Source organism: Silurus aristotelis (genome assembly GCF_946808225.1).
Source record: "Silurus aristotelis genome assembly, chromosome: 18".
Classification (NCBI taxonomy): domain Eukaryota; kingdom Metazoa; phylum Chordata; class Actinopteri; order Siluriformes; family Siluridae; genus Silurus; species Silurus aristotelis.
Window position 1 is genome coordinate 7,647,042 of NC_139591.1, and position 19,883 is coordinate 7,666,924.

A 19,883-nucleotide genomic window follows, 5' to 3' on the forward strand; every position below is an offset into this window, starting at 1 on the left:
AACTGCAATTAAATTCCAAAGAGCAGACACTACATAAATCCGTGGTGTATCCATGTGGCTGCATTGAGAACACAGATTTGGCCCTGCAGCAGTGAAATCAGCGAAGTCTGCCTGCTATGACACGTGCGTAAGTGTGAACAGGAAAACTCAGCCCATCAGTCTGTCTCTCAAGGTTTTGAAAATTCGTAGATCTATAGCTTTCTTCGTTTTTTTTATTTGGATCACTGCAGGATCGGAAGTTCTCGCCTAGTCCGAGCGTCTGCGTTAAGAATGAACTCCACAAAGGGTGATTGATGATCCTCCATCTCCCCAGCTGGTCCTTGGCTCTATCATTCATCTCCAAGACTCAATCCTTCCTTCTCGCAGCCAGTTACTCTGCCAGCCCTGCAGTTCACACACATCGCCTGGCCTCAATTAGAACAGCAGCTTCAACAATTGACCTAGGCTTACGGTCTGGGCCGGCAAATGCATTACTAATGCATTAGGTCTTTATTGGACTTGAAATTTCTACCTCTTCCAGGTATAATTTTTCCTAAGCCTGACTTTGACGTTCCGTTTGACTCCCAGCTGGCATTCAGTGTTTGCGTAGGGGATTTGTACTAGGCTGTAATTAAAGCTGTGCGGCAGTGGCGTTCTCGGAGGAAGAGGTAGCCAGGTGGATTTTGGGCAGGAACACGACCATCTGTCTAGCCCTGCAGAATGCGCAGGCTTAATTGGCCCTAGGCCTCCGAGAGTGCTTTTTCTGCGTTTCGGAATGAGATTACATCTTTTCATTTGCATTTTTGCACTTTTTTGTTTCATGGGTGGATTGGAGTCAAGCTCAAGTTGCCAGGTGGCTCTTTGTAAAGCTTGCACATTCTCGAAAGGCATCCACCTCGCATGCTTAACTGCTAAATGTTCCTTGAAATGTGCACGAAAAAAAAAAGTTCAGTTCGGCTCATCGAGGGATTTGAAGTGCTGTTTGCTGAATTCCCTGGTGTGTCTGTGTTTGTTTTGGGTAAATTGCTTGGGGTGTGTGTGTGTGTGTGTGTGTGTGTGTGTGTGTGTGTGTGTGTGTGTGTGTGTGTGTGTGTGTGTGTGTGTGTGTGTGTGTGTATGAATGTGTAACTTTGCATTAGTACTTTGGAAATGTGTGATTTCATGGGGAAGTATGAGTTGTTTGGGTTTTTTGCCAGACACAATCAGGACCGCAGCCGTGCTTAAAACTTGAGCTTAAAACTTTTGGCTCTCTGTTTGCTGGCTTTGTAGCCGCTGGAGAAATGGGAACGAACGATGTAATAGTGCATATCTCATTGTTGGAGCAGTGAGGAAAAAACATGCACACATTCCGAAAATGGCAGGTGCCAATGGGCTAATGAGAACTGTTAAAATCCTACACCTCAACTTGTTTGTGCAATAAACTCTCACATCAACTCCTCCCACATCCAGTTGTGGCCAAAGAGCAGGTGTGTGTGTGTGTGTGTGTGTGTGTGTGTGTGTGTGTGTGTGTGTGTGTGTGTGTGTGTGTGTGTGTGTGTGTGTGTGTGTGAGAGAGAGAGAGAGGTTAACAGAGTTTGTGCATAAATGTGTGTTTTAGTGTAGTCTTTGGAAAATTCAAGGCTTTTCTCTTCACTCAGTTCCTTCAAATGGAAAATCCCACAATACGATGGTAAATAGAGTTCTTTTGGAAGAGCAGCACTTTAAATATTTATTGGATATTTAAGTCACTTCAGAAGCACAGTGTGGCTGATGTTAATAAGCAGCTACAAGACTGAACTTTGCATTTTGATTTTGGTGTGTGTGCACATGTCTGTGCCTGCTTCATTTCTCATGGGAAAATCTTTACAGTACATGTGTCACTGAGGGAATGTGTCTATTCCAGAGTGTGGGAGAAAACAGAGGAGAACGGACAAATAGCCAGTGGCGAGACCTTGGAACTTTAAACCAAGCATGAGCATACTGACACATACTGTACGATTCTCTCTCACACACACATTCGCATGTGTGTGCAAAAAAGAATAAAAGCATACAGGCAATGCAGGTGCACTGGAAGAAATCTGTCATTTTCATTGTGTTGGTTAGAAGTAGAGTGTAAAGTTGTTGTCTGTACCATACAGGTGCAGCGAGAATGTGTGTGTGTGTGTGTGTGTGTGTGTGTGTGTGTGTGTGTGTGTGTGTGTGTGTGTGTGTGTGTGTGTGAACGTGCTTGTCTTAATGTGTGAGCACTAGCAAAACAAAATGTACTCTCTTTGTGGAATATTCTATTATTATATTAAAGATGGTTTAATTGTGCTCAACTAATGCAGGTCACCCAAAAAAAAAAGCAAAGCAAAAACTAAAGTGCATCATTGGCCCTCAAATAAAAACAGGTCAGAACAAATGGAGGTCATTTGCAGGACACTTTATTTCTGCATTTTAATTATGGAGCAATTTTCTAATTCCAGAAACACAACAACATATTACATTCAAGTAACCTGCTCTGGTTGGAGTCTCTTTTTCTGTATGGCTGACCATTTAATGAGGTTCCATGGCCATATAGTGCATATAGTGTGTGTGTGTGTGTGTATATATATATATATATATATATATATATATATATATATATATATATATATATATATATATATATATAGTAATCCCTGGCAAGCTAATTTGTATACAGTAAAGTATATAGAATGCCTGTATATAAGAAGGCTGTATAAACCGTCCTGACACTCTTATAAACCTTTCTTCTGCTCTTAAACACTCTTCTATGAAATCTTTACATAAAACATTCTATATGGGTACTCACCAGTGAAGGTACAACTTGAATGATGACGATAATGAATTAAGTGTGCAGTACTAATGATGATGAAGGTGATGACGATGAAATGAATGTACTGCATACCCCAGTAAAGCATTACAGCTCTTGTGAAAGCTTCATTTTTTAAGCTAGAAAATGCTTATTTTACTGCAAAAATAGTTCATATAACTCAACAATACTATTTATATACTGCAAAATCCCACGATGTTCCATGTTCCATGTAAAAACCCCGCGTTACAGTGAATAGTGTAGCTCTGGTCGTTATTGTCTGTGGCTTAATAATTAGAGGCAATTTAGGCTCATTTGAATAGTCAATTTTTACAGTAATTCAAATTGTAAAACAATTTTTAAAACCATTTGGCAGCAGAGAACACTATTAGTCTACCCATATATAAAAAAGTGTATGAGTGTAGGTGTGCATTGTGGAAGTTTTATGTGTGTTTCAGGGTAATTGATGTGTGTGTGTGTGTGTGTGTGTGTGTGTGTGTGTGTGTGTGTGTGTGTGTGTGTGTGTGTGCGAAAGAGAGAGAGAAAAAGAAAGATAGGGGAATGCACTTATTGGCTGATAAAAGTTCAGGCCCCAGTGAACAACACTGGTTTTAGCATTCTGCCTTCGCTCATACCTCTGCCTCTGAGTGCTACACAACCATTTCTCCTCCAAAAAAGGATATAATCCCTTAGTTATCTCTGACTGAGCCATGCTGTCCGGATGTATCCACAGCAACGTGTGCAACAGCAAAAGCGTGCAACTATTTGTATTCCGAAATTCCAGACCTACGCTAACCATGGATTGCTAATATATTTCTATTTCTTCTAGCATATGCACCTGTTAACATAGCAGTTAAAAATAAAAACACACAACATTCATTAGGTAGTATGTAATAAACAGGTGTATAGTAGAATAGTAGTTGCTATAAAGCACCACAGAAACCTATGGTAGCGGCCTTTTTGTTTTTATTGTTCCCTTGTTTGCAATGAACCTGAACTGGTTTTTTTTTTTTTTCTCTTCCCCCAAATGTCCCCTGCTTTCAAATGGAGCTCCTTATTATCGTTGTATATCATCCGTGAGTGAGAGGCATGACGCAAGTGCATAAACGCTGCATGTTGTTTAAAAGGGCAAATCCAATTATCATTGGCAGAGACTGTGGTGAGGGTCAAAACACATCAGCCGGGTATAAACACGAATAAACACGGATACAGGAAAATAATACTGGAAACCATTGCCCAGGAAGGCAGGTTAATAATTAAATTCAGATAGAAGAACATGCAGGTATATGATGCCAAACTAATCAAGGCATGGCCTTAGACCACCAACAGACCAGTGATTGGACATGGGTGGAGATAAAACATAAGCAATGGAATCAAAAAAACGCATGGAATCAAATCAAAACCTTGCATGAAAGCGGTGTTTGTTGTGCTTTGAACCTGCGGGATTTTCTAGCTATAATTTTCTGGACCTGCAATTACGAAATGTACAGTAGAATGACAGCATCTAGGTTTTTGAACAAGTACAGACATCTTATATTTCACATTTTTCGTCAATTTTTTGCTTCATTAGTATACACACAGAGGCTTAACCCCAAGAGTTCAGTATTTCTTTCCCTATAACGAGCCAAACAACCTTGGATCAGTCGTTTGCTGCCCAGGCATTGACAGCTTTAGATGTTCTTGATGGGAAATCAGCGGGAAATGCTGGTGTGCTGTTCTGTTTTAATGTCCAATATCAGATTACAGATGAGATCTAATCTCTCAAATAGGCAGAGCAGATGCAGGAAATGAAGGCTGTGGCGGACGTTATTAGATCAGCGTGGCGCACGGCAGAAGCGTTTTTCCGACGGCGAGTCCATTTTTAATTCTGTTGTTGTTTAATGTTCAGGCATTAGGTTTAGTAATTGCTTCATAAGAGCTTAAGGACAAAGGGCAAACACTATAGGAAAGACTTTGGCAAAGCATTTCCTGGTTGGATGACTATGGAGTCTTCCAGAAAGCCCGCTTTTTTTCTTAGACAGGCCCCCATCAAGGCAGCACTCAGCATTCATAATGTAGGGCATTATGGGACCATGATTGCAAAGTGCACTTACCTGACCAACATGACTGACGTATAGAGAGGAATTTTATAGGGACTATAGTTTTCCCCTGCTTTGTTGTGCATTTGCTTTTTGCCTTTTTCTCTTCGTCTCTCTCACCGCTTTCTTTGGGTTTCCTCATTTCTTCTTCGCTTCCTGTATGTCCCTGACGGTCATATTTGGCAGAGTAGGGAAGACTGATAAAAGGAAAAGATGCAGCATAATGGCCATTTTGTTTCATGTTGAGAGCACTGTTCTGGCTTTTGAATTTTTTTTCTCGGATCACAGTGCTCTCCTGGCTGTTATCCGCAGAATATTAACCTCGGGCAAAGTGGAAGTCCTTCTTTTTGTAAAATGGGATTGACCCATAGACAGAGAAAATGTGTGACATGATGCTTTTATGTTCCTGTTCTATCCCTTAGTTTGGCTTTGCGTCCATCAGCAGACCGGGTATTAGGAATATGGATTTATTCGAAAATGTGTGGATCTTTTTAGGAAAAAGCTTGAGAGATGCAAATGAGCTACTGTACACCTGCAATTCTAATATTAAACACCAAAAAATGGGGGGTTAAGGGGGTGGGGTTTTCCTGGCAGATATACCCCACTTATTAAAATCATTTTGAGTCATGCTGTTTGCCAGCTAATTGGGTTTTCTTGTAGCTTAGCAATGAGGGCTTGACAACAAATAGTTTCTTTCATAATGACTAAGCATTTCTTTTGGATGTTAACGGATAACTAAGACTCCAGCCCGAGAGAGAGTGAAGCCCAAATAACATAGGTCAGTAGCACAGGGAAAGAAGAGCAGAAAGACATGGGATGCCAGCTAGCGCTCTGAGCATCATTCATGAGTGTAACATTTGTTGTCCATTCACAGCTGGATGAGTCTCTTTAGAATACAGCACATAACTCTTGCTCAAGGTGCCATGCTCATTTTGCCATGATTATTTTGTATTCCCTATAGGCCTGTACAACATTTCCACATTGGGTCAGTTGGGGGAGAATATTTCCACATTGTCCTTGATCTTAGAGGTGCTTGACTTTAGTGGAAAAGGAACAGTAAGTGCAAATTGAAGACTTTGTCTGGCCGAGGGGAAAAGGAATGAATTTGGCTCACCCAGACGGGGGGGAATGAATAGTCCCCTTGAGAGAGACTTTCAGTTTGTAATGCAGGGCCATACCTCAGCTCATGTCCAGAGCTCTACGTCCAAGAGAAATCTCTCACTATACTCGGCCGTATGGCGCAAATCTGAAATGCGCAACCCCTTCGACAGGGAGGAGAAAAGATGACAAGTGGGTAGAGAGACAGGAAGATGTGAGGCAACTATTACCTGCTCTTAGACGCTCTTAGACGCACTCAACTTGCATAATAGGTCTCATGTGGGGACTTTAGCAGGGACTCAGTCCATCTCTTTAGCGGCAGTGCCAATTAGAGTGACTGGAGACTGTTTGTATAGTATTAGCCTTGTCTTAGCATGGAAGTGGATCTGTTTACTGCAGCCAAATATATTCCAATGAGATTGGAAATTACACACTGTTTAGGCTTTACTCTGAAGATCATCCGTGCACATAAATGTTGACTGCCCTCCACTTTGCTGCAAAAAATAAAAAATAAAAGGAAGATATTACAGGCTTCTATTAGCTTTTTTATTTATTGGGTTTATTTAATTTTATATATATACAGCAACAGGTCCCCTGGTGGTCTAGTGGTTAAGATGCAGCGCTCTCACCGCTGCGACCCGGGTTCGATTCCCGGTCAGGGAACCATCCCCAGCCACTCTTAGTGCTGGTCCCAAGCCCGGATAAATTGGGGAGGGTTGCGTTAGGAAGGGCATCCAGCGTAAAACATGTGCCAAATCAAACGTGCGGAGGATCCGCTGTGGCGACCCCTAACGGGAGAAGCCGAAAAGAAAGTTTTTTATATATATATATAGCAACAGTTGATACAATGCACTGTTGTTCTCAATTCTGATTGGTCAGAAGGTGTTGAGGGGTAACAGCAGATCTGTTGTTTCTCACTTCAATGCTGGCTTTAATTCAAATAACAGGTTTATATTAATGCACAAATCCAATACGCTGTCATTCCTAAAGTAAGGTACTTGTATAACAGATGTTTAAAAAAAAACTACGCCCAAAATGTGTAATGTATGTAATAATAAACTAATAAAAAATGTGTTGTTTTATCAAGAAATATTGGGTCTAAACCTTCTTCTTAAGCAAACATTTAATCCATATTTCTCATCATATGTATTCCCATCCTCAGTACACAGGACTTTTTAATATGAATGTGTCCACTACATTAAATGTAACTTTTTTTTTACAGTTTATTTGTGTATTTAAAATTGCAATTGTAGGCAAATCGCTGCAGTGTGTTGCAGTTTGATGCCCCGTCCTGTTTTATTATTCGCTAAACAGAGTCTCATGGTTTAACAGATGACCTGGGATGGAGTCGGAACACATTTTATGGTTCTCTAATGTGATTAAAATGTGTATTATAGGGCGCTTGTAATGCTTACTGGTGACCTTGTGGTAATAAGCTGTAGTTTAATGGTGACCCAATAGACTTCTGTCATTTTAATATGTCTATTGAGCAACATATTTGCAGAACAGAAACACGCAGATATTTAAGAATCACGGTTCATTCAGGAAATGATGAGTCAAGGCTGGGTTAAGGCTTTTATATATATATATATATATATATATATATATATATATATATATATATATATATATATATATATATATATATATATATATATATATATATAGCAGATGATTAAATCCCACTGTTCTGCCATTGAGGAAGAACTTTTAACCCTCAGCTGATTGAGTTGTAATCTAACTTCTGTTATAAGTCGTTTTTCAATGAACATTTCTGGAAAATGAATAAGAGAAAATATAATGGTAATCTAGACGAAACTGGACTATCTGTGAACTCTGCTGTGGAACTTTGGAAATCATTCTGAATCACACAGGAATTGAAGCGTTTTTTTAAGTGTTTTAATGTTTTTGTGTTGTTGTTTTTTTTAGCTGGGGCAAATATTTCGGTTCCTCTTGAAATGTATTTCATTCGTTTTGAGTTGGTTGCATGGGAAAATGCAGATTTGCATCAAAAGGAGCTTTGGGAGCATGCTTCTGGCAAAGTTAGAACAGCAGAGCAGTTTTAAATATGGTTAGGGCAATAACAATTGGTCTGTGCCATTCTGTTCCCATGTTGCATTGCCACAGAGCCTGGGCCTGCTGCTGTCTGTGGCAGCTAATGCTCCTTTTAGTCTCCTAACAGATGGAGAGAATCTCTCACTATTTCTCTCCCTCTCTCTCTCATTTTCTCTCTGTCAACATATCACGATTCAGTGCCCGTCGTGGCTTGCTTTTTAATGTCGGATCGTCTGTGACTGGAATGCAGAGAACGACTGAACCTCCATCCGATTTAAAACCTACATAGTAAAGAAACGTGTTGTTACAATGCTTATCACCTTTCCCACATTACTGCTGGTGTGTGCATGTGTACTAACTCATGTAGCATAGAACCGCACAGTAGGACTGGCAGAATTATTGACTAAACAGTTAGGTCTAGTTCCTGGAAAAAACTAATGTGATGTGGTGTGAGCATGAATTTTTCCACAGTTTGCTTAGTTACCTGACCTTGGCATTTGTTACTTCAGATTCAACTTTCTCAGGATACAGTTTAGGAAAATCAACAAAACAACTAGTTGGGAAATCTGAATCTACAGTAAGAGCTAATTCATTTTGCAGGCCATCGTTATGAATTGTTTAGCAGGTTGGACCAGTGAGGGAAATGGAAAGAGGAATGGAAATGAAGGAAGGAAAAATAGGGGAAAAGTAAGAAATATTGACAGCGGTTGAGATTGAGACCTGGCAGCCAGAGGCGATGTGGACGGCCTGGCCATCCTCTGAGAGCGGCTACTCCTCATTTCATCAAGTCAATTATTTCAGCACTGCAGGTCCTCCAGCGTGCTGCATAGACAGGTCAATTAGCCTGCATGCTCCGACTGAGCTGTGCTCGAGGGGGTCACGCAAAAAAAAGATGTGAATTTTCCTCTCTTTCCTGAGGTTTAATGAAGACCTCGGTAACAAAGGAATGACCTTAACTAACTCTGACACTGCTTATGTTCCTGCAAGGTGTGTGTGTGTGTGTGTGTGTGTGTGTGTGTGTGTGTGTGTGTGTGTGTGTGTGTGTGTGTGTATGGGTTTGTTCGTGCTTTTTTGCTCCATCCGTGTGTGTTATGTCTATTACCTGCTACTTTTTATTAGTGCTAAGGTGTAGATGTATAGTATCGATCCTGTTTATTTGCATTTTAAAAATGATGTCTTGTTTTACCAGCCAAAATGCGTTTTCTGTTGATCTGCACACTTCTAATCACACACCTTCACCCATAATTAAACGTCAGACTAGCTTAAACAAGCATTTTTTCTTTTTTACTGTTTTTCCTTCGGACCACCAGAAGCTCTGCGAAGTGTTGGAAAAGCACTTCGGTCCAGTTATAAATCATTGAGAATCCCTTTGCTATTTAGCTACACTTTAGCACTTTCTTGTGAAGCGGACCAAAGTGACTTAGGGACCACATTAGCATTGAAAAGCTATATCTGAATCATGCGTTAGGCTGAATTTATTGACAGCTGAATCGTCAAAGGATGTTTCACGTGCTCTCCAAATGGCCTTTCATACACAGCCACAAAGTGAAGAAAAGCTTTTTAAGTTTGTAACTTTAGTGGCTTTCGAGTATTTAGATTATTCACCAAAAAGCAAAGGCACGTTTTATATCAAAAACTTCAATATAACTATAAATTGTTTAGTGTCACAGTATCTATAGTAGTAGTTAATTGTTATTGCAGCTGACTGAATTAAAGAGGTTTTTTTTTTTTCTTTCTTTTATTTTGCATGATTTATCACCAAGGATGTATCAATGTAAAAGAGTGTTTTCAAGAAGCCACCTAGCTAGACTGCAGCCCTGACTTTGGGTGGCAGCTATTATTATTATTTATTGCCTGTCAGAAAGAAGAATGGTGGCACTGAATTCAGGATGGCTATATATTAATGAAACAGAGGTACACATACCCTAGATAGGCTTATAGCTTGGACTGTGTTGAACGTGAACTTGTGTTGTGCTTGATTGGGCTCCAGAAATAGGATTCACGTGTTCAGGAAATAAAAAACCCCGAAAAAGAGGACGTGTCGAAATGGCAGTCATTTCAGCACTCACAGACTCATGCATTTATTGGAGCTAAATCAAACAATGTCTGCTGTCATACCAAGTCCAGTTATATTGCACAAATATTTGCTCATTTTCTTTTCAGCCAGAAAGGGAGAAAGAGTAAATGTCATAAATTCTCTCAGAGCTTGGAAAGTTAAACAGCATCAGGAAGAGAGTATGTCATTCCCATTTATTGATCAGCTCATTGGTGTCCTGGCAGCAATGTTGTAATATCTATTTCTGTTCGTTTTTAATGTTCCATTGCTCTGGGGATGTTTGTAGGATTAGGTTTAGTTCTTCTCATTCAAAACATGTCAAATTCTGTCATCATTTATTTTGACTCGCACATAAAGTACAGGAGAGGGAGAGATAAATGAGGCAAGTGAAAGATTGAGGTGGGGTTGAACAAAGCCTCCTTTTACAGCACGCTTGCTTTGCCCGGAGATTGCACTTGCCCGTCATCACGGAGATGATTATGAGTTCAAGTGCACAGACAGCTCCAACAGCCGTTCCCATTAAACGATCCAGTAACTGGTGGCAATGAGTTTTTTGTTGCAGTTTTGTATTTCATACTGGCTAAAATAAGTGGCCAGCCATACAAGGAAGGTTAGTGGTAGGACAAATGTGTTGTTGAAGCCAGCCGAGGCACGAGGCAGCTTCCGGTTACAAGCCTTAATTAAGCTTTACAAACTACCACTTACTGTCCAGACAGATGGAGGCATAAAATATGCTGATCTTTGATACTGATGCACATGCAGTGATTGTTTTGGCATTTTAACCAGTGACAGAATCCATTAACTTGCCTGGGCTCAATACAGATGACCTGAGTACCTCTGTTGAGAGTTTGTCGAGTATCCTATTTAAGAGGGAGTGCTGAATGCCACAGATGGTACGACTGCTCCTCTGAAAGAGTCAATACTGGATACATCTCCCTCTGGAGAGAGAGCAAAGTGATTTTGTTCAGAGCGCCTGGAACTCTTAACCTTGCCTCTCAGAGGACAGGTCCCGCCTGCCAAGATCCTGCTTAAAAATTCAAGAACGAAAATAAAGGATTAGGTTGAGTCGAAAGGATCAAATCACAAAGCTAAGTTGTTACACTGCTTTTTACCCGAACACCATGCCCACATACAAACCCCTCACGATTCATATGCTGGTCATGATAGTGGCTTTTTATACCCAAGGATCCTTGTTCCTTTCCTGCAGTGTGCTGTTCCACAGGGCTGACTGATACGTGTAAAATGAACAGGGATGTGTGCCGTTATGAAGCAGAACTCGCACAGTGTGCGGCCAGAACTCGCTCAGTGTGTGGCTTATAGCTTTGATTCCTGATGCTCCACTAGACTCAATATGCTAGAAGATGAGGAGGGCATTTTGGTATTAGAGTTGATGAGGGATGAACAATAACTGTGTGTTCATTACTGCTGCTGACACACACTAGCAAATTTCCAGCCCCCTCTTTTCTTCTTTTCTTTCGGTACTGTAATGTGGTTTTGCTCACACAGGATTCTGCGGATCAGGCTGATGCTGATTATGTTCACTTGACAACTTGTGGTTTTTGCAACCTTCAAAGTCGATTTTAATAGCGGAATGCGTCAACGTTTTAAATTGGAATGCTCAGACTAGAGCGAAACGAAATTATGATGATCATGCCTCTATGAGCCATCGAAAAAGACTAATTTAACCAATTATATTTCTTTGTACACTCCAGGCTTCAAGCTATTACCAATTTAACCTTTATCCATTGTCATAAAGCTTCCCACAAGCCTTTAAGCTGCTAGGATGTCTACAGATTCGATGCTGAGTACCATAAATATCCTGTCTGCTTTCATATCATTAACCCTCTAGCACCATTTTTGCTTGACATCTGGCCAATGACCATATCACAAATCCTCTCCTACATCCAGCCACTCCAATCTAAATACCCATATCAAATAAACCGAAAGCAATATGCAATACAACCATACAATTCTCAGAAATAGCCACTATACTCAACCCAACCTCCCCATTATTTCTCAGCACTGGACACGACTGTGCTTTTTATTTAAATGAGCTTGTGTTTGTTGTGTTTATGTTAATATTCTGTTGAAAAAAGCACCAAATTCTGTGAACACATTGTGACTCAGTGTCTCTCATTACATACGATCTAATGGAAATTGTGTTTGTGCTCATGCGCTAATGGTGTAGCTGCAATGCCATTTTAATCCTAGTGAATCTGTCCTTACAATTTTACAAATATTCACATTCCTGGCAGTGTTGTCTTGTTTCCACTGTCACTATCATTATTATCTGTAAAAAAGACTCTCACTGTGTTAGCTAGCTTAATTAGGTTTGTTCATTAGCTAGCTTCCATGCTTGGTGTCTATTTTCCCAGTGGCCTAGCGCCAACTCTTCTCACATTTTCAACCTTTTAAACAGTGAGCTGTATTGTATCTTACTATCTCAAAGCCTCCTCATATATTTCTCTGATTATTCATTTATTAGGCCTGTTAACTGCTGTAGCTTGTTAGCTTTCTTAGCTAATATTTAGCATGATTTACACGTTACTGATTTGTTAACAAAGCTGATGGAAAGTCAATGTTTCTGACAGTTTTGTATTGTTTACATTGCCACAGTTTGTAAAAACATAACACGGATTTACATAAGGCTCATTCTTTTATTTATTTAGCTATGGCTAGCTTTCATGCATGCAATGTTTTTCTGTAGATGTTAACATTCCAGGCTTGTTATTTTGTGTGTGTGTGTGTGTGTGTGTGTGTGTGTGTGTGTGTGTGTGTGTGTGTGTGTGTGAGAGAGAGAGAGAGAGAGAGAGAGAGAGAGAGAGAGAGAGAGAGAGAGAGAGAGAGAGAGGGAGAGAGAGAGAGAGCTTTTTACACATAAACTACATAATTTAATGGTAAATGATTAGTTCTTTGGTGTTTTTGCTACTGCTTGTTAGATCAAATATGCCTAACAATACATATAATGCAAAATCCAAATAAACTCTGCATCCTGAATACAGAGTTAATAAAACTCCCAATAAAATCCAGGTACAGTGATGGTGAATTTACACTTTTTTTTCTTTCTTACTTTTCTCTTTTTTTTTATTTTTTTTTATTTTATTTATTTTTTTTTTTTTACAGCCATGAATGTTTTTCATGGGCATGAAAATGTTGACTTCTACTTACCATCTGCTCATTTACAGACACATGCTAAAACTCATAGAACACACACACACACACACACACACACACACACACACACACACACACACACACACACACACATATATATATATATATATATATATATATATATATATATATATATATATATATATATATATTGACTTCCGTTATTTATTTTATTAGGTTCTATAGTATTATCAGAGTGTGAGTGTTAAAACGCTTGGGAGCTATGATAAAAAAAAATTAAAAAAAAGGTCATAATGTCTGGTATTACTGATGTTCAAAAAGAGTTTAAAGTGCAGTAAATGCTCTCTTAATCTGAATCTCAATCTGATTTAACCCAGCAAGGGTTTTTTTGTGGGTTTGTGTGTCTGTGTGTTGTGTCTGTGCACATCTTTCTTTATCTATTTTTCCTGCAGTACTTTATTTATGTGCTTTGTTTGTTCTGCTCCCTGCTTAATTTTTGAAGCGAAGCCAGTATCAGGGACAGACACATACATAAACATACATACATACACTGCGCCCTACACTTCACATCATACCCCCATACAAGACCTTGGCACACATGCCTGTGATGAAATGGGAAAAAGCTGGAACATTCTTTGCATCTCTGCATGGGGGAGAACATATTCAAGTACATGCTTACCTAATCAGATTCCAGCTTTCTGCCACCTTCAGTGAGAGCTTCGATAATTCTATCCAGCCTTCTGTCCGGCTGTGTTTTATTCTCTCTAATCGATTTAGGCTGTAACTTATTAAGATCCCTTTAAAGCTCCCAAACCAGCAGCAAAGCACATACCTCGCCCCATGCAGCCACCCCCCCCCCCCCCAACACACACACACACACACACACACACACACACACACACACACACACAGACACACACACATACATACACATACACATTAAACTTCCTTTAAAGTCCTTTCTGTAGGTCTTACACAGATTAGATCCTGCTGCCTCTACAAAAAATAGCTGCCTCTACAGATGTGCTGAGGTTTCGCCTTACAAAAACATAAGTACTTAAATGAACAATAGTACTCTTTTAATACAAAGTGCGCTTATCTTTTCACATAAAACTGATACCAAGTAGTGGTAAAACTGCAAGAAAATCATGTTCACAAAAATTAAATACAGCGCACTTTTTGAGACAAAGGATGAGCAGTGAGCTTCGTGGAAGTTCAGGGTTCTTCAATATAAAAGATACTAATCTTTTCAGCGTGTAGTTTATTTCAAAATATATTACCTACCTATTTTCTTGGTATGCTCTCCCTAGACCAGTTTTTGTTTTCAGGTTTCCTCCCGACTACCAAAAACATGCCATGGATGAATGGATAAAAAATAATCTTGCTGATTCTAACTACAGATAGCATAAAGTAGTGCTCTGGTGGTGATTGAAATAAAAAAAAAATAAAAATAAAAATCGCAGGTTCATCAGGCTATGACTCCATCAAGCCTCTATTTTATCTTCAGCTATTAATTCAGGATTTGACAACAGCCATGCCAGCCTCCGCTTGACAAGTCACAGGCTTGGGAGCAGCGTTGATTTCCCAAGTGCTAACACCTCTCGCTTTCTCTCAGATATATAATTTTTTTTTCTTGTAGCATCTTGCTGCACTGTTTTTCGGAATGTATTAGGCCTATAGTGTTCCTATTTTCTCTCCATACCAGCAGTCTCATTTGTTCTGTGTTGTTGCTCTCGTAACTTCATTTAAAGAGTAGCATCGTTCTTCCTCCATGACACCAGACATTCCCTTTAGAAAGAAAGACGTTCACCGAAATTCAAGTCTGCCAGCGTTTCTTAATGAATCTTGTAGCTGTAAGCCGACACACGGTGCATCAACTCGAATGCAATCATAATTTAGCCCTCCTAGTTTTTCCTTTTTGTCGATTTTTGGTGTGCAGTCTGTAGGCTGTACATATTTCAGAGTTTTGTAAGTGCAACGCGACCCAGGGACAGCGCTAATGGGAGAACATTAGCGTTATTGGAGGCGTATTGTGAGAGAGCGAATAGCGCTGCCTAAAGCTCTCCCACTGCTCCATATAAAAACGCTGCAGGACTGCCAAGTCTGAGCTCTTTCTGCCTTTTCTTTATTGAAGAAATAACAAACACTACATTGAGCATCACAGTCTGCAGGATTCATTAGTCTACTCACAATCTAGCTTCTAAAATAAAGACCATTTTTAATCTGTGAAGTTAAACTTTTTTTTTTTTGGTTATCAGTGTTTGGTTGAGAGGAATCGGTGATGGTCCAGGGTGTTAAGGTTTAATCTTTCAGCTGTGAAGGAATGAACCTGAGAACGGAAAAGCATTCCCCGTCAGGTCATTGTGCCCTGTGTGCTCAGGTGTGTCGCAAGAGTGATAAGCCAGTCTTTCTCCTACACTGTGTGAGCAAACACACGCCTACCCACACACATTCCCACAAACTAACACACACACACCCACCCGGCGACAGAACCGAGGTGCTCGTGAGAAAACGTTTTTAAAAAGGTCAGCACCCGGCTCCTAAATTGAAAGGAGATTGCAATCAGTCACGCCGTGGGTGTGTGAACAGTCCCCACACACACTCTTTCACTCTTCACAGTTAAGGAGTCTTTCATCTCAGTAGTGTTTAAATGCACACTTCCATTAAGGCTAACTGTATCCATACCCTTCTAATGATGTAATTTTTATGTGCCTTTTGTGTGAATTTATTATTTTTTTTATGTTGAAAGTAAGATTAAAAACAGTTTAATGTTTTTGTTCAAATATTTTAGCAAAAGGTCTTAGGACCTGATATGTACATATGGCAATTTGATTGGATGTTCAGCTACATTTATTACATATTCATTTATGATACAGAACAATAATAAGCATATAATTGACTTAAAAGAGGTACTACTGTACATAAAAAATGAGCAGTAGCAAATTGCTGAAGCAGCATAATTGACAAGATGAAAAAATATACACCGTTAAGTTGCTTCCTGAGCTAATCTAATTGGACATAATATATTTTATGTGTTAACTCGAAGCATAATTGAACTCCTAGCTTTTCAGATATCAGACTCTGGTGTGTGCTGCTCGCCATTAGCAAGCTTAAAATTCTAACTATTTTCAAAATAGATTTACGGTTTAACAGCCAAAAGCCGTCACTTAGCACGCAGATCAGTAGAACAAACATTGGCTGTGTTTTGGACATTTGTGTCCAAAATACAGGCTGCATCCCATTAGCCCATGGCAACTTTGCCTGCTGCAGTTCTGGGCAGACGACAAAGGGAGTGATGAGTGGCGCATTTTGCTCTTCACGCCCCGACACACTCTCCAAACATCAGCACCGGAGGAGCGTGTTTGCGTTCGGGCCCTGAAATGGAAAAACAAAGGTGCCTTCATCTAATACTTCCTCGGAGAGCTCGCGTTCATAATGTGTCCAAGTCTTCGTAATGTCTGCACACACACACTCAAGCTAACACTATATTTTAGAAAAGAGCTGGCACGAGGGAGATTACAGATACCTGTAGAGGTGGTCTGTTGTTCAAACACTGTTCTGTAGACACAGGTGGACCCGGAGTGTACACAGCGCCGTCTGCACCTGTCTTCATGTCTGCCTCGTCCTCCATTCTGCTAGTCGACTATATTATTAAAACTTATGCTTTATTCCCACGCTTTAATTTTATCTCAGCGAAGCGTCTGTCTGAACAGGCCTCATGCTCCTTCAATTCATAATTTAACTGCACACAAATCGGCAGGTTGACCGTGTCAGGAAAAAGGCGAGCGTGCACTCTAATTCAATGCCCCACTCGATTTAATAATTCTATCAAGGTTCTTTTAGGTATGAATCGATCTAATCTATCGTGACCTCTGAGGGAGAGCATCATTTGTGTGTTGTGTTGTTTAATTTTTTCCTGTTCTTTCAGGATTGTCAGTTTTGAACGCAGCCTTGGTCTAATAATATTAAAATCATCATCATGATGACAGTCTTTGTGAAGAACACTTCAGAAGAGTGGTTTGTGTGTTTGTGCATGCTAAGGTATTCTGCTACGGCCACACAATCTGAACCCCGTTTTGGTCGCGTTCACTGTGCGGCTTATTCCGAGAAGCATAGAGCGGAAGTGGCCAAGGCACAAAGCATGTATAACCCTCCAAAAAAATTTTATTCATCTCCCGAAAATGACCACACTGCTCAACGGAGTACCGCATCACCATGACAACCTCGGAACATTGCGCTTTCAGGGAGAACGAGGAGTTTCTGTTAGACACCGCTACCAATTTTTATACATCTCAAATGAAATTAAATGATTTTGACGAGGCTCCGATGGACAGTTCCTAAACAGTCTTCTGATTACATTCAGGGTCTTTGTGACTCATTTGAAAGCAGCAGTTTATTATTTAAAATTATCATTTTTAAGCCACTCTCAACTCCATAAACGAACCAATGTCCTCTGTTGAAGATACACAAGTTGTCTTTTCAGGAAAAGGGGCAGAGCTGAGCAGAAATGCCAGCATTTACTATTTAGCTGTCATTTTTTCATTTTTTGTGAAATATAAATTCAATTTAGCCAACAGAAAAGCCTGTTTTCTGAAGGCGGAAGGATGTGGGACATAAGACATATTTTCTGGTGCAGTTACTTTCTCTTGTCAAAGATTTTATTTTTCCATGATCTTAAGAATGTGCGATATTCGGCCATGTGAGCCAACAGAGAGAGAGCACATTGTGGTGTCTTTGGTTTTCATGGGGAAAGAAATGCTCATTTTTACTTTCCTGTTTACCCATTGCTTAGTGCACATCTGAAGAAATATTCACTCCATTCCTTTCTATTCATTAGGGTTTTGGTGGTAAAATTCTTTCTTTTTTTTTTGCTTCCTTTCTCTGCTTGCTAGGACCTGCTTTATTGTTAGTAGTGTTGGCAGCTCTGTGTCTGGTGCTTGAGTTAATTTCTAGGCTGGAAAATTGTAAACTGAAGAAACTAAAGCTTTTTCGATTAAATTATTAAATCGCATGATCGTTATGAGTTAACTCATGACTAATGAATAACATAAGTAAAGAAAAGTCGTCATAAATAAATGTGTGTTGCGTTAAAGGATTTAATTTAGCATCTTTTTATTTATTTATTTATATTTTTAATAAAAATGGTCAAGCAGAAATGCACCCTGCATTAATTGCGACTTTAGTTCTGTTAAACTGAATTTGCATTAACGCGTTAATTATGACAGCCTAAAAATAATATATATATATATATATATATATATATATATATATATATATATATATATATATATATATATATATATATATATATATATATATACACTCTTTAGGGAGGCCTGATGACCCGTCTGGATGTTTTCTGGAGTAATCTTCTGTCATAATATACCAGGCATCTCTCAGCATTTCCCATAGTTCTTTTGTTGGTTTTCTTATATTTCTTATATGTCCAGAAGCTCACATACTGGCTATATCATGTTCAGCTCTGGACCCTGTGGAGGCCAGTTCATGGCTGTTAGTGATTTATCAGCTGTTTTTCCCTCCAAATCTGATTCCACCTCATTAGCATTGTGATTGGGATAACTAGCATGCTTAACAATTTAATCATTCCCAATCAGGAGCTTTCCAGAAGGAATGAAATCATGGACTAAAAACCTTTTTAGCATTCCTAATCCCAACAATTTGCATTTAATCTCCAACATCATAGGCTGAAATGCAGCATCAAATGCAGCATCAGAGTTGGAGAGAGTTGAACAAATGACGGCCCTTTAGTAAAACTTGATGGAGTGCCGTCATTTGTTCAACTCTCTCCAACTCTTCTTCACACATATTGTAGTTGACTGGATGTGAAAATTGATTAGTCACTCCATTTCACCCTCATTTCAGCCTGTTCCCCTTCTAAAAAAAGTGGATTCTTGGCTGCTAAACTTCCACAAAGACATTCCCGATGGGTCAACTTCCCGATAAAGATGCCAGATGTTGAGCCAGGACTCTTGCAGGTCCTTCCACTCTCTTAAAGAAGAAACTCTGAGAAACTCCTCGACAGATTATGAATAGTTTCTTGGCCCTCCAGTTATTTTTTGTCCTTTACCTCACCTGATTCTTCATATTTCTTCAGAACAGCTTGAATATCACAGCTTGAGCCCTCTGATGCAAAAGTTAGATTTTATGTCTGTCAAATTCTGTGATCTTTGCCATTTTAAAAGAATGTTGTGATTGTCTTATGAACAAGTTCTAATGAATAAAACTCATACAACATGTGTTTGTCATGCTCAAACGTGTTGCACAAACCTTTTCCAATAGACCTTTTTGCAGCAGTCATTTGACATGATTTATCAAGACAAATGCAGGCGTTAGCAATAATATTACTTAGGGTTTAATTCCATTTAGGTTGATGAGAGCTAGTTTCCTGTTATTGTTTAAAGTCACGCTAAATACTTGCCACTTTAGCCAATAGTAGCTGTAAAATATGTTCTGGTTGTATTCTACTAAAGAGAGAAATATATTATATTGGTCATTATACTATTGCTGAAACAACAAGTCTAATTATAGCATAAGACTTTAGCACAGTACATAGAGATGTGTCATTTTCTTACAAACTTAATAAAAGAAAATTCAATATAAAGCTTAAAAAACTGTAAATTAGCCAATAGTCTTTTAGAACAGCAGCTAAAATGTGAAAGAATTTAACACA

The 19,883-nt window shown here is 39.4% G+C and overlaps 1 protein-coding gene across 3 annotated transcripts in view; it reads left to right on the forward strand.

Moving 5' to 3' along the window:
* The window catches only part of alcama (activated leukocyte cell adhesion molecule a), a 106,063-nt gene that overhangs the window by 26,258 nt on the left and 59,922 nt on the right, over nt 1-19,883 (forward strand). The window lies entirely within an intron of this gene.